This window comes from Protopterus annectens, chromosome 2.part1 (assembly GCF_019279795.1).
Source record: "Protopterus annectens isolate FY-2018-M chromosome 2.part1, PAN1.0, whole genome shotgun sequence".
Taxonomy (NCBI): Eukaryota; Metazoa; Chordata; order Ceratodontiformes; family Protopteridae; genus Protopterus; species Protopterus annectens.
The window spans coordinates 1,253,183,312-1,253,195,501 of NC_056729.1; the positions used below are offsets into that span (position 1 = coordinate 1,253,183,312).

General features: G+C 37.4%; 1 protein-coding gene across 1 annotated transcript in view; it reads right to left on the reverse strand.

Annotated features, from left to right (window-relative positions):
• Nucleotides 1-8,166, reverse strand: part of FAM167A (family with sequence similarity 167 member A) — a 328,244-nt gene extending 320,078 nt beyond the window's left edge. Inside the window, exon 1 of the mRNA XM_044062786.1 lies at nt 7,999-8,166. The gene's annotated coding sequence lies outside the window, so the exon portion shown is untranslated. The remainder of the gene's footprint in view (nt 1-7,998) is intronic.
• Between the last annotated feature and the right edge of the window lie 4,024 nt (nt 8,167-12,190).

The window sequence follows — 12,190 nt, forward strand, 5'->3', positions numbered from 1 at the left end:
TCACTGTTCATTCTCATCATCATGTGAGGGCAATCTGTGGTACAACCACTACATACGAGCCAGGAGGAGAGTTTCCTGGTATTGCCGAAACCCCTCATACAGTGGCTGATGTGTGACACCCATGTCATGACCGGTGCAGCCTAAGTACTTCCCTTGATATGCATGTCCTCCCATATACATATCACAAGAGAACAACTCTCACTGGTTTAGGATTCCAATGCCCACATTCGCCAGTCCTGTTTCTATTGGGAGTCAGCCAGCTGTGGGGTCACCATCTCCCTCATAGTCATGGCTTTATCCCTCTACTTCACAGAGCTTTCATTTTGTAATTAATTTTTTTTTTTCAGAAATGTGCCTGAATATCTGCCATAACATTATTTTTTGAAGGATAACTTGTAGGGCAATTCAGTTAATAATCAAGACTGCTGTTATTGTTGAGTGATTACAAATGTGTGTCATTTTGCCACCATTTAATGTGTAACACTTTATGTGTTTTTATGGACCACATATAATTCTTCCATCACATTTTCTTTTACTTTAAGATAAGTTTGTACACAGACAGTTCTTGTGCACCAGCATCACATTAGTAGAAGGCTTCAGCAGGACTTAGTTACTGCATATTAACCTAAAGGTCACAGCATGGAACCTGCAGCGTTCATTTGGTGTCATTTGATGCATTTGTGTTTGTGGAGGTTTCAGTAATGAGAGATTATCAATGGACATATTAACATTCATCATGCTGGCATTCAGTATTGCCCTAAATGCCTAAATGCCCTTAATGCATTGTTCTTTTCTATCCTGACTACACATGATTATAATACACACTGAGCCTCTGCCACCATGAATGAGAATTTGCAAAGTTCATGGCAATGACTAGGTACAGATATTTGGAAACTACATTTTTTGTTGTTGTTTACACTGCTGATATGTATGTCTCAACAATATCCTTTTTTAAGAAATTTCATTGTTGTATCATTTTTATCTAACTTCCCCAAATTACATTATCTGTTTCATCAGACTACTATATAGTAAGACCAACAAATATTGTATTGTATTGTATTTCTTGTATTACACATGTATTGTATAGCACAAAGGTCTGGATTGTCAAAGGTATTATTTTCCCAGTAATAACATAATTGTGAGAGTGGGACTATAAGTAAGGAAGATTAATGTGTTTGTACTGTGGGGTTGGAAAAAGCTTTTATTAATTATGAGGACTACAAAAAGATCAAATTAGTCAGTATTTAATGAAACAAAACCAGACTGTTCATTGGAAGGTCTGATAGTAAACTAAAACTTAAATAATTTGGCTACAAAATGTAAAGCCACATAAGACAGTGATAATGAGAAAAATCAGGCCAAAAGATGAGAGAGACATCCTAGGCTAAGATGAATAGCATTACTAAAGTAATGACTATAATTTTACAAGAATTTGAAGAAGCAGTTTTGACAGACAGTACTGGTGAGATAATGTCCATGAAATTATAAAGAATCAGATTCAATTACATGGCAAAACAACAATAGCTGTTGTAAGAGAGAATTCACGTGAATGCAATAATTGACTGAGATGTATATTAGCTGTCATAGAGGAACTGGCGGAAGAAGGTGAGATGATGGTGTATTTTTTCTTTAATGTTCTTCTATTACAATATCATACAATTTCATCCTATTAATGTTTAAAACTATAAGTTGCCTTTTCTTGCATGTTGTTGTCACATATGGGTGTTAGTGGTAGTGTGTGCAATTCTTTTGTACACAGCCTTTCTCTGTGGCTGTCTGATGTTAAGGATACCTACTGTGTTATCTTGGAAATGCTACACATATAGCACAAATATGTGCTTATTATCTGTCATGCATGAATAGATACTGTAAAGCTATGGACCTTAGAATACAATATGCAATGCATTTCTAAATGCAGTAAGGGCATAGACCTTAGAGTATGGTGCTACATTAATAGGTAAAAGAGGGTAGAATGTTAGAATAGAATAAGTTTTGTTATAAATATTTATTTTCAGATGACACCAGAACAAAACTCATCAATGTCCAGTGATCCTGTAGCCTACTGTCCATAGGATGTGGTTCTTCATGATTTTGCATGTGTTTTGAAAATTCACTTTATTGGGGAGCTCTCCCAGCCCTCTTGGTGAAAATCTTGCATTGTTCACCAAGTGTTTTGAAGTATACACTCTGTAGTTAGTAACTGTCAGCGATGCAGTATTCCCTGATTTTTCTGGAATTCATTCTTTCCTACCTTTCTAGGTTACCCATTCTATTTTTAGCTTCCTTTCTTTCATTACCAAATTACTATGCACACTCCTCCAATTACAGTCCATGGCAAAGGATGTTATCCCAATTTCACACTATCAAAGAATGAATGTGAGTTTGTCCAGAAAAGGTTGCCTTTCCAATAAGAAATATAAGCCAACATCAAGGGCCTCTGGCTGATCAAGTTTTCAGATAATTGCAAACTGGGAGCAGTCATAGAATTCCCCCAAGACACTAATATCCTTCAGAAAGGGTGAATACAGGCAAATAGCTGATGCCAGAGTCATGGTTTAAAATTCAGTGCTAGGAAATGCATAATTGTACCCTTTGTAAAGTTGACAACCTATGGAAACTACCTCACTGATAACACATCCTGAAAAGTAAACCCAATAGTCAGGGATTTGGGGACATATATACACAGTTACCTGACTTTTGAACAACATGTGTCTAAGGAAATCTTTCTGTGTTGTTCCACTTATAAGTAATGGTATGGCGTCTAGGTCCAAAGAGGTCATTGTTCCACTGTACTCAGCTATCATTAGACCCATCTTTGATTACAGTGCCCCCTCCAGTATGTACCTGACCAGGTACATGCAAAAACATGAAATGTTTACAGAGGTTTCTCGCAAAAAGAATACAGGGCATTAATAAAATGTCCTGTGTGGAGTGCCTAAAAGCACTATCCCCATACTCTGTCTCCTACAGACTGTTTTAGGGTGATGTATTTCTGGCATAAAAGACATTCCTGGATACCACTCAGATGGACCTCTTTCATATCTGCAAAACAAATAGCATCAGAACTACCCCATCCTGGGATGTAAACCTTGCTTGCAACATATACAGGACATGTTGGAGGGACAGGCATGTGTTGCAGCAAATCCCCCTTCTCTGGAACAGATTTCCCATTCAAGCGAAGCAGACATCATCCTTTTCCCTATTCAACCATAACCTGGACCAGTGGATGGGAAATCAGAAATTCATCTCTGGTCTGTCACCTGTGTCTCTAATGAATAGAGGCTACCTGTAAATGTTTAACCAGTCATATTCAAGCTTACACATACCCCTACAATTAATCTCTAGGGCACCAAACTTGTTGGATACATTTGGGTGCATGGCTAGGCTTAAAAAGGCCCTTGTGGTCATTAGCCTAGTATATACTTATGAATCTATGAAATTTGTAGAAGTGACCTGTATTTCATAAAACCATATATTTACCATGGTGTACTGCAGGACATTAATGCTAGTAATGCTTGTGGGGGTGGGGGGTGGGGGGGCATGCTCAGTGGTTGGACGATGGTAGAGGTTACCACTGACTATAAGTATGATACTGTGACCTGTGGTTTGCAATCAGCTGTTCGTCCAGTTATATTATAGTCTGTCTGCCCAGCCATGCTGGCAGAAAAGGACAGCATTTCTGAGTCTGATATTTTTTTCTCTTGCCATGATTAAGTCTCCTTATCTCTCACATATTTATAGTGTTGGGTTTTTGGTGGAGTATACAGTAAGAACATAGCTTAGTGATCAAAAGGATCTCTGTGATTAAAAAAAAAAGAATCTCTGTGACAAAATAGTATAGCAGGACACCTCTCTGCAGTAAAACAAAAGACAGCAGCACACGTTTCACTTGAATAAAAATATTATAAAACGTATTATAGAGTAGTGTGAATTACTTCAGTAAAAATAATCCATTTAGATGTTCATTTGTCTTGCATGAAATACATTTCTTAATTACAGTAAAAGCTTAGCCTCACACATTTTTGGCCAACAAAACTATTTAACTATGCAGTATTTTATTCCAACTATAAAATCAGACAGTGTAATGTATGGTTTACAAAACATCATATGTTTTATAATTATTCCAAACAATCATCAACTGAAACAGTCTTTAGAAGGAAGAGCGCTTTTTTGGTGACTGTACTGTCTGGTTCTCAAAAAGATGAAATCACTTTGTAATTTTAAACCATGGTTATTACTAACAATAACAAGTAAAGAATGAAACCATCGCTTGATAATAACTCCTTCCTGCCCCATAATTTATAGTCTACTTTAAATATTCTGAAATTAGACACCAGTTTTCTCTTGACCTAGATGTATCAGGTGATGTGATGTGCAGGTGGAAGATGACATAACCCAGTTAGGGGCCTCATAGAGAGAAGCACAAAACTGAATTGGGCTAATGTTATAAGCAATGATCTTGTTCAGCATTACAAGTTAATATATGATTATCATGCCTTCAGCTGAACGGAAGTAGAGCTTGCAGGACTGACACCCCAAACATGTTTGAAAATCAAGCAGATCTGTGTCTGAGAGTCAGTATAGTGTGCTGCATAATGCAATGCATACAAAGAATAAATAAACCTTTTAATGCCTTGCTTTTGGTATGCACTTACATATAATGATTAAGGTGTTTGCCTTACAAACTCAAGGTACAGGGTTTGATTCTCAAATGGGATAATTGGCTAGGCTTAAAATGAACCACAAGGGCAGTTAGCCTAGTACTGACCTATGAACCTATGAATCTAAATGGAGAAGACTGGAAAACTATGCGTACCTAAACACAATGCAAACAGAGCCACAATCATGCATGCACCTTCACACATACAGGCACATGCTCAAGTTCAAATCCAGAGACAAGAATTAGGTACTTTCAGCTAAGGTTAAATGTGCTGTGTTACAGGCTATACTTTACATCTGGTAATATACTGTCTGACACCCCCTGAACTGCCCATTGTTAACTATATGGACATTTCAGGATGTCATCCCTCACTTTGTTATTTAATTCAGTATCCTCCTGAAAAGCTTAGTACTAGATATGGTTAGACATCTACTATGTATAGAGGGTTTTAAAAAATCTACTTTCAGGATGTTGGATCCCCCGAATCTTCCACTACTTGTATCCAGTTCCACTGTTGAGAATGCAGACTATTAGCCTATAATAAATAAATTTAAGACAAGAACTAAAATCTGAACAACAAAAACTTAATAAAACTCTAATAGCCCAGTAAGAGTGTCCATTAAAAAAAACTTCAAACTGTGCTTAACATATAAAATACAGCAATAAATACACTTAAAAATCACTTGATCACAATCCCATGGTCACAATCAATTAATTAAGTGTTTAACTTCTTTCTTGAAAGTTAAATAATAAAATTTTCTTTATCATTCAAACGAGGTGGGTTACAAGCACTGAGTCACACCTGCCAACAGTGTTCTTTCCATTATAATTTGTCTTCTGCATCAAACCTCATTCTAACATCATTCAAATAGTCTTTTACTGAACATACAAAATTATTACAAGTTGTAGAATCTAATATATGGCTACAAAGTGCAGTGGATGCAGCTTTCTTTGCAATAGCTTAAAAATGTGCTTTTATTTGCCTATAATATCAGAATGATGTCCCTTCAATAAACATCACATAACCCATTCCCCTTAAATTTTAGGGTTTGGCTAACTAATTGCACAGAACCATGTTGGAAAGTGTACTCCTTTCGGGAAGCAGAGAAACATAAAGAGGCTATATTGCAAGCAAAGTTATTGCTCATGTACTTAGTTTTAGGTGAGTCATGAACAGAGGGGTTATGCTGCACAGAAGAAACCTTCTGTTGTATTTAGAGGGGACTGGTGTATAATGTCTGGTATTGCCACTTCTATGCATTGCACTTGTAGACAGCTGCAAAAAGCAAACTGCAAGTGCAAGCAAGGTGGTAACTTAGAGGGCTATAACTGAGTTCCAGCTAACAAGCCATCTGAAGCTCTGGGCTAAGTCAAAAACACACAGTCTTCATGAGATGAAGGAAGACACCACATTATTAAATGAGTGTCCAGAAAGAACCTTGAATATAGGATACAACTGTAAATTTTGATCCAGCTTTTCTCCTGGTCAAAGCAGTCTGCGATGCATGTTCTGGACCACACTTGCTAAAGGTAAAGGAACACCATGGAGATTAAAATAAGTACATTTCTGAATCACAACTGATACATTTCTTCATCCAGAAAGTGCTAAGGTGATCGTACAATAATTCCACAAACCAGAAGTCCTGAAGGCTGAGGAATAACCTATGAAGCAGCCTACTGTCAGAGATAAAGCTCTGTAGGGGATACAAGAATCCACCTTAATTGTAGATTTTGAATTAACCACTTAGCAAATGGATTCAGAAGATTGTTTCTGTACTTACCAAATTGTGTAAGAAATGGATACAGGAGATTGCATCTGTACTTTCTCCATTGCTATAAAGTAGAGAGGGAAATCCCAATGTCCTAGTGTCAAATACAGTGGCCCAACATCCATTCCAGTGCATAGAATGAGCATCACTGATTCAACTAGACCACAGTAGCAGCAGCTGAAATACATCTGTTGTACTGATGAGTTAAGCTGACAGTAAACCTGTGATTCTGGAAGTTCCACTTACAGGGCAGTAACTGAGCACCTCTTTGTAGGTGGAGGTGCTCTTGTTGATCGATGTGGTGGAGTGTGTGGTCAGCTTCAGTCCCAGAATGCATGTATATCTATTGGTGAACCAAGGACTGTTGAACAAGAAGGACATGGGAGTGGGAGACTGCATGATGTGACATGATATTGTCTGGCTACTTGCCCTTACCAGGGCACATCCATTGCAGGGTATAATGTAGTACCTGCTGCCAGAGATGTGCAACGGGATGTATTCCATAACAGGATAAGAAAGGCTCTGCCCCGGGGTGCAAACCAGTGCAGTACTCCTAGGGCAATGCAGGCTTTCTGAGGTTGGATTAGGAGCTAAAGTGAATGACTGTGACTGTGACCAAAGTCTGTTGGGTGGTGATCAACAAGTATCAGGATGATGTCACTAGCATAATGTAGTAAAGTTGACAAAAAATGAAAAAAAAAACATCCGGACTTAAAATCACAGTAGTGCTAATCATAATGAGGAAAATAACTATTACCGGACAATGACTATGTTTAGTGAACATATTTTGTATTATGTGATAACACAGTCATTGCTCCTATAGTAAAGCTACATTTTTATATACAACACACACATAGTCTGCTTATAGACACTGACGTGCCTGTCTATTACTCTTAGAGTTAACATTCCATTCTCGTATAATTTGCTAAGTACAAATGCAGTGAATCCTTCAAGCGACAACTGTAGTCAGTCAGTTATTATGTATACTTCAGTGCTCATTGAACAAAAGCTCGTATTGCAGGGTTCATACTTATTCATTTCTTTAATAACTCCTATGAATGACTACTCAGCAAAAATTCTGAGCTAGCATGTCTTTGTAGAAGCTGAATGGGGAACCCCCTCCGCCTACCCTTGTCTACACACGCATCATGCAGGATTATTTTGTATTGTTTGATAATTACTGGGATTGCTGTCTGCACTTGCTGCCTATTATTATATATAATTTTTATATTTATATGACTCAGCATTAAACAGAAAATGTATTAAAATGCATCACTGAAGTTCTTCGACTAATTCTTGCTTTAAAAATCAAGATTTACTTACTACTGTTAGAGCTGTATTCATTTTTCTCTCTGTTTCGTAAATATTTCTTCTCTTCAAAAAATATGATTCCAAAGACTGAATTGCTCAAGCAAAAATAAATAATCAACATTTCCTGTGAATATACCCGTTACTCTGTAAATTTCAGACCTTTCTACACATTCAGAACCCTGTTAGTACTATGTATGAAATGCATCTTGTAAATGAAGAACTGTAGTAACATTCAGTACAATTATAAATGCAACTTACCATATAAATATGGGAAAAATCCAAATTTGCTGATGCCTTTCTGCTGTTAGGCTGATAATTCCATATTTAGTATGGGCAGGCACACCGAGAGAGCAGGTCTGCAGGCTGGGAAATGCTTCTTGTGTTCCTAGCTAGCAGATTAATGTGTTCTCTCAGGCTCCGCTCTCTCTCTCTCTCTCTCTCTCTCTCTCTCTCATTCTCTCTCACTCTAGCTTTTCTTCTGCTTCAGTATTCTAACTGTGTAGAGAAAAGACTTTTTTGTTGCGTCAGGTTTGTTGCCTAGAGACAACAGAGCTATTCCAGACTGATGCTTGCTTCCCTCTTTTTTTCTTATTATTTTTGTACACTAGATCCCACCACCCAAAAAATGGTCACTCTGGATAATATCCATTAAGGAGGTTTATTGATTCCGGTCTCAAATATTTTCAATTTCTAGTCTTTTAATGTTATTCTTCTTGTTTTTTTTAAATTTTTATATACAAAATAAGTGAATTAACCCGTGTGTGTGTGTGTGTGTGTGTGTGTGTGTGTGTGTGTGTGTGGTGTGTGTGTGTGTGTGTGTGTGTGTGTGTGTGTGTGTGTGTGTGTGTGTGTGTGTGTGTGTGTGTGTGTTTGTGTGTGTGTGCAAATGTATGGAAGTATAATTTGTAACAAGCACATATTTTACCAAATAATTAACATTCTATTTAATTAATGTGCAAAAAATTAATTATCATAGGAAGGGTTTAACTTAGATTGGACAGTATAAAGAATCACTGACATCTTACAGAAATGTTTAAGGAAAAGATAATGTTTCTGTATTCTGTTAAAATTTTCTACATAGTGCAACTGAATGTGCTATGATGATGTCAGTGTGTATATGTGTGTGTATCTGTGTGTATTTGTGTTTGTGTGTGTCTGTATTTGTTTTTGTGTGTGTGCGCACTTGTGTGTGTGTGTGTGTGTGTGTGTGTTTGTGTGTGTCTGTGTGTGTGTGTGTGTGTGTGTGTTAAGCAAAATAAAAATTCAAGCGCTGATATGACAAATAAAAATTGTTAAATAAAAAGAGGTTTGATAATATATAAATATTCTTGGTATATTGTTATGCAGAGAGTCTGGCACTATTGTTGTATTTTTAAATTGTAATTGAATACTGTAACAATATATGATTTCAAAACTTCCACTAAAGTTTTTTTGTGTCCTAGTACTGAATAGCATGGTGTTTGATGTGTAGCTGAGATGTTTTACATACTGCAAGCATAGCTTATCTTTTTTCTTCCTTGTATTTATGAACTGCCATTCTGCTGTTAGCTTATTTTGTAATACTACGTGCTACTCAGGTATGTGAGGACACTGATATATCAAAGAAAGAATACCCATGACCAATGAGGTCCAGTTCAGTGCTACAGCTCACCATTTTACTCATAGATTCTTACAGGTACCCTAGGAACCTCTGAGCCTCTCTTTGATGACACTTATGTAGCTACTTTTTTGACACTGCTTTTCAATGTTTTAGCACATTTTATGTGAATTAGCATTTGCTTACCCTTTTCTCAACTATATAGAGGGTTGCTACCTGTCAGGAAGTCAGGTAATCCAGTTATGTTTACTGTTTCAGTTGGATTTCAAATGCAAATGCAATATGAAAACAATAATTGCTGTGGCTTATGTGTGTGTGTGTGTGTGTGTGTGTGTGTGTGTGTGTGTGTGTGTGTGTGTGTGTGTGGTGGTGGGGGGTGGGGCTGGAAGTGTAAATAAGAGCAACAAGCTGGCCATAATTTCTTGAACCTTCCATAACTGCAAAACATCAGCACTGCACACAATACATGGCTATTTTTGGTGGTCTGGGTGAGATGTGTGGGAAGGGAACACATGGCTGGTGCAGTGGCATAGTGAGTACTGTTGCCATCTCACATTTCTTGTCTTCCTGTCTGGTTCATGGCTGTTGTTCCATCTGTGTGGAGTCTGTGTGTCCTTCCTGTCTATGTGTGGGTTTTATTCAGGTGCTGTAATTTTCTCCAGCACTCCAAAAACATGCCATAGGTGAATCGATGTTCTTCCAATTTACCTGAAGAAAGCAAGTATGTGTATGTATGTTTGCAAAAATCATACTGGAGGTTGTATACATAAATCTCATAGGTAGAGAAAAAATAAGCCATGAAAGTATTATAGGACATATAGAACTTGAGAGATTCTGGAGGTCATCATTCCTGGTTGTAAACAGGGTCCCCTGCCATGGGCCCCACCTAGTTTAAAACTAACCCTACTCAGAGATTGGCACAGAGATCGCTATAGCTTGTGGTTGTGTGCAGATAGTGTGGTCATTATTTCTTAACTTTTCCTGAAAAAAATCTCACCTCATGGGTGTGCATGGAATGTCACTATAGCTTGTTTAGGGCAGGTGTACTGTATAGAAATAACACAGTGGAAACAGTTAAGTATTATTTTTTTCACTTTTTTCACAATTGAAATCAGATGCGTATTCAGGTGGATATCATCTGGTCATAGAGGAAAGAAAGCATGCTGCATACGTATAGCCAACAGCAACAGAGCTAAACCACGTATTTCAACCTATTTGTTCTTTCACTTTCATCCTAGTGTGACTTTGGAGGGTTACACAAAGGGCATCTTTCTTTGGGGATTAGGCCAGCTGAGGTGGCATGATATGTAGATATAAGACAGCAGCTACCTGAAATATATAACTATGTTCATTTGTCCTTTCACTTTCATCCCACTTTAATACCACATGGGCACACTGAGAATCACTATATATTTGTGGTGTTGGGAAGAAGACAGTCATCCCAGATATGATTTATGTGAATTCACAAGCATTTTATTCTCAAATTATGAATAACTGCTACTCAGTTTTCTGGTAATCACTGTGTCATCAGCCTTGAACATTAAGCTTTGGACATAACCAAATTTTTCCTTGAAAGAAAAAAATAATTTCTTTCTTTCCTTAGTCATGATTTTTTTTTGTTCAGGCTGTCATTGCACCAAATGTTGTGGAGAAAGCTCTAAAATGTACCTCAGAGCATTTAGAATCCAATAGCTTTTGGGGGCTTAGTGGCCTCCAGACTCCCAGCATAATTAAATTTTTTCCACAGCAGTTCTTACAGTATAGTCTTGACCAGTTCGAATGTTTTGCAAGGATGCAGGAAAACGCTTGCAAGTAAGACAAAGTGTGAGAAAACAAAACAAACGTACTCTGGATTTATGAGGAGAAAAGAATGGGAGGAAAACATGGGAGCACTGGGATGTTTGCCAGAGTGATAGTTATACCTTTCCACTTCTTACAGCAAGAAATCTGGAAAAAGCCATAAATAATGCGAGGACAAAGACCCAACAATAGAACCATTTTTAAATATTGCTCTTACAAACTTAGAAAGTTGATAGAATAACAGGTTTTGCATTTACATAAATTTTCTGAAGGTTATGAAGTCTGAAACTCAAAAGAATGTAATTATTTTCTGACTTCAGTCCTCAAGGATTTGCCAATGATCTGCCAGAAAAAAACACAATCTTATGAGAAATGGACCTAAAGTATGAGGCAAAAATATGGACATTCTGCAAAAATCTGTACAGTTGAGAGGTATAGAGTAGAAATTGAGGGTGGGGAGTGCCATGGAATACTTTGGTTAGGAATCCATATCATCTAAGGCTGCCTATGCAGTATATGGCATTTAAAATTGGTGCTTCTGGTTATAGTTTGCTAAAAGGGATGTGGGTACACTGAGGCAAGGTGCATGGTTTATTTGTCAGGAAATGGAAGGATGCAAAGGTGGGAACCCTAACTATATGTATTCCAGCTGCAACTCATGCCCTTTTTTTCTCTGTAACCCAAGACTGTCTTTACCTGTTTAGACAGCTTGTCTTCCTCTTCTCTCCTTATCACACAAATCTATTACAATTAACTTAGCGAACCTTCTTCCAATCTATTTCTCCTTCCCCCGTTTCTACTGTTATTCATACTCTGCACTCAAAATGCTTCCTGCCTACTCTCTACAAAGTCTATCTTGTCATTACCAGAGAACTCCTCTCTGCTACTATTTATGCTATGTACTGCATTGCAACTACTAGCCATATTGTTCTCTGATACTGCTAATTAACTGTATATAAATGTGACTAATTTTTAAAATTGATCTAACATGAATCTGCTTTGCATATGTAATTATGACAATTATCAGTGCTATTGTAAATGTGTAGGATTATC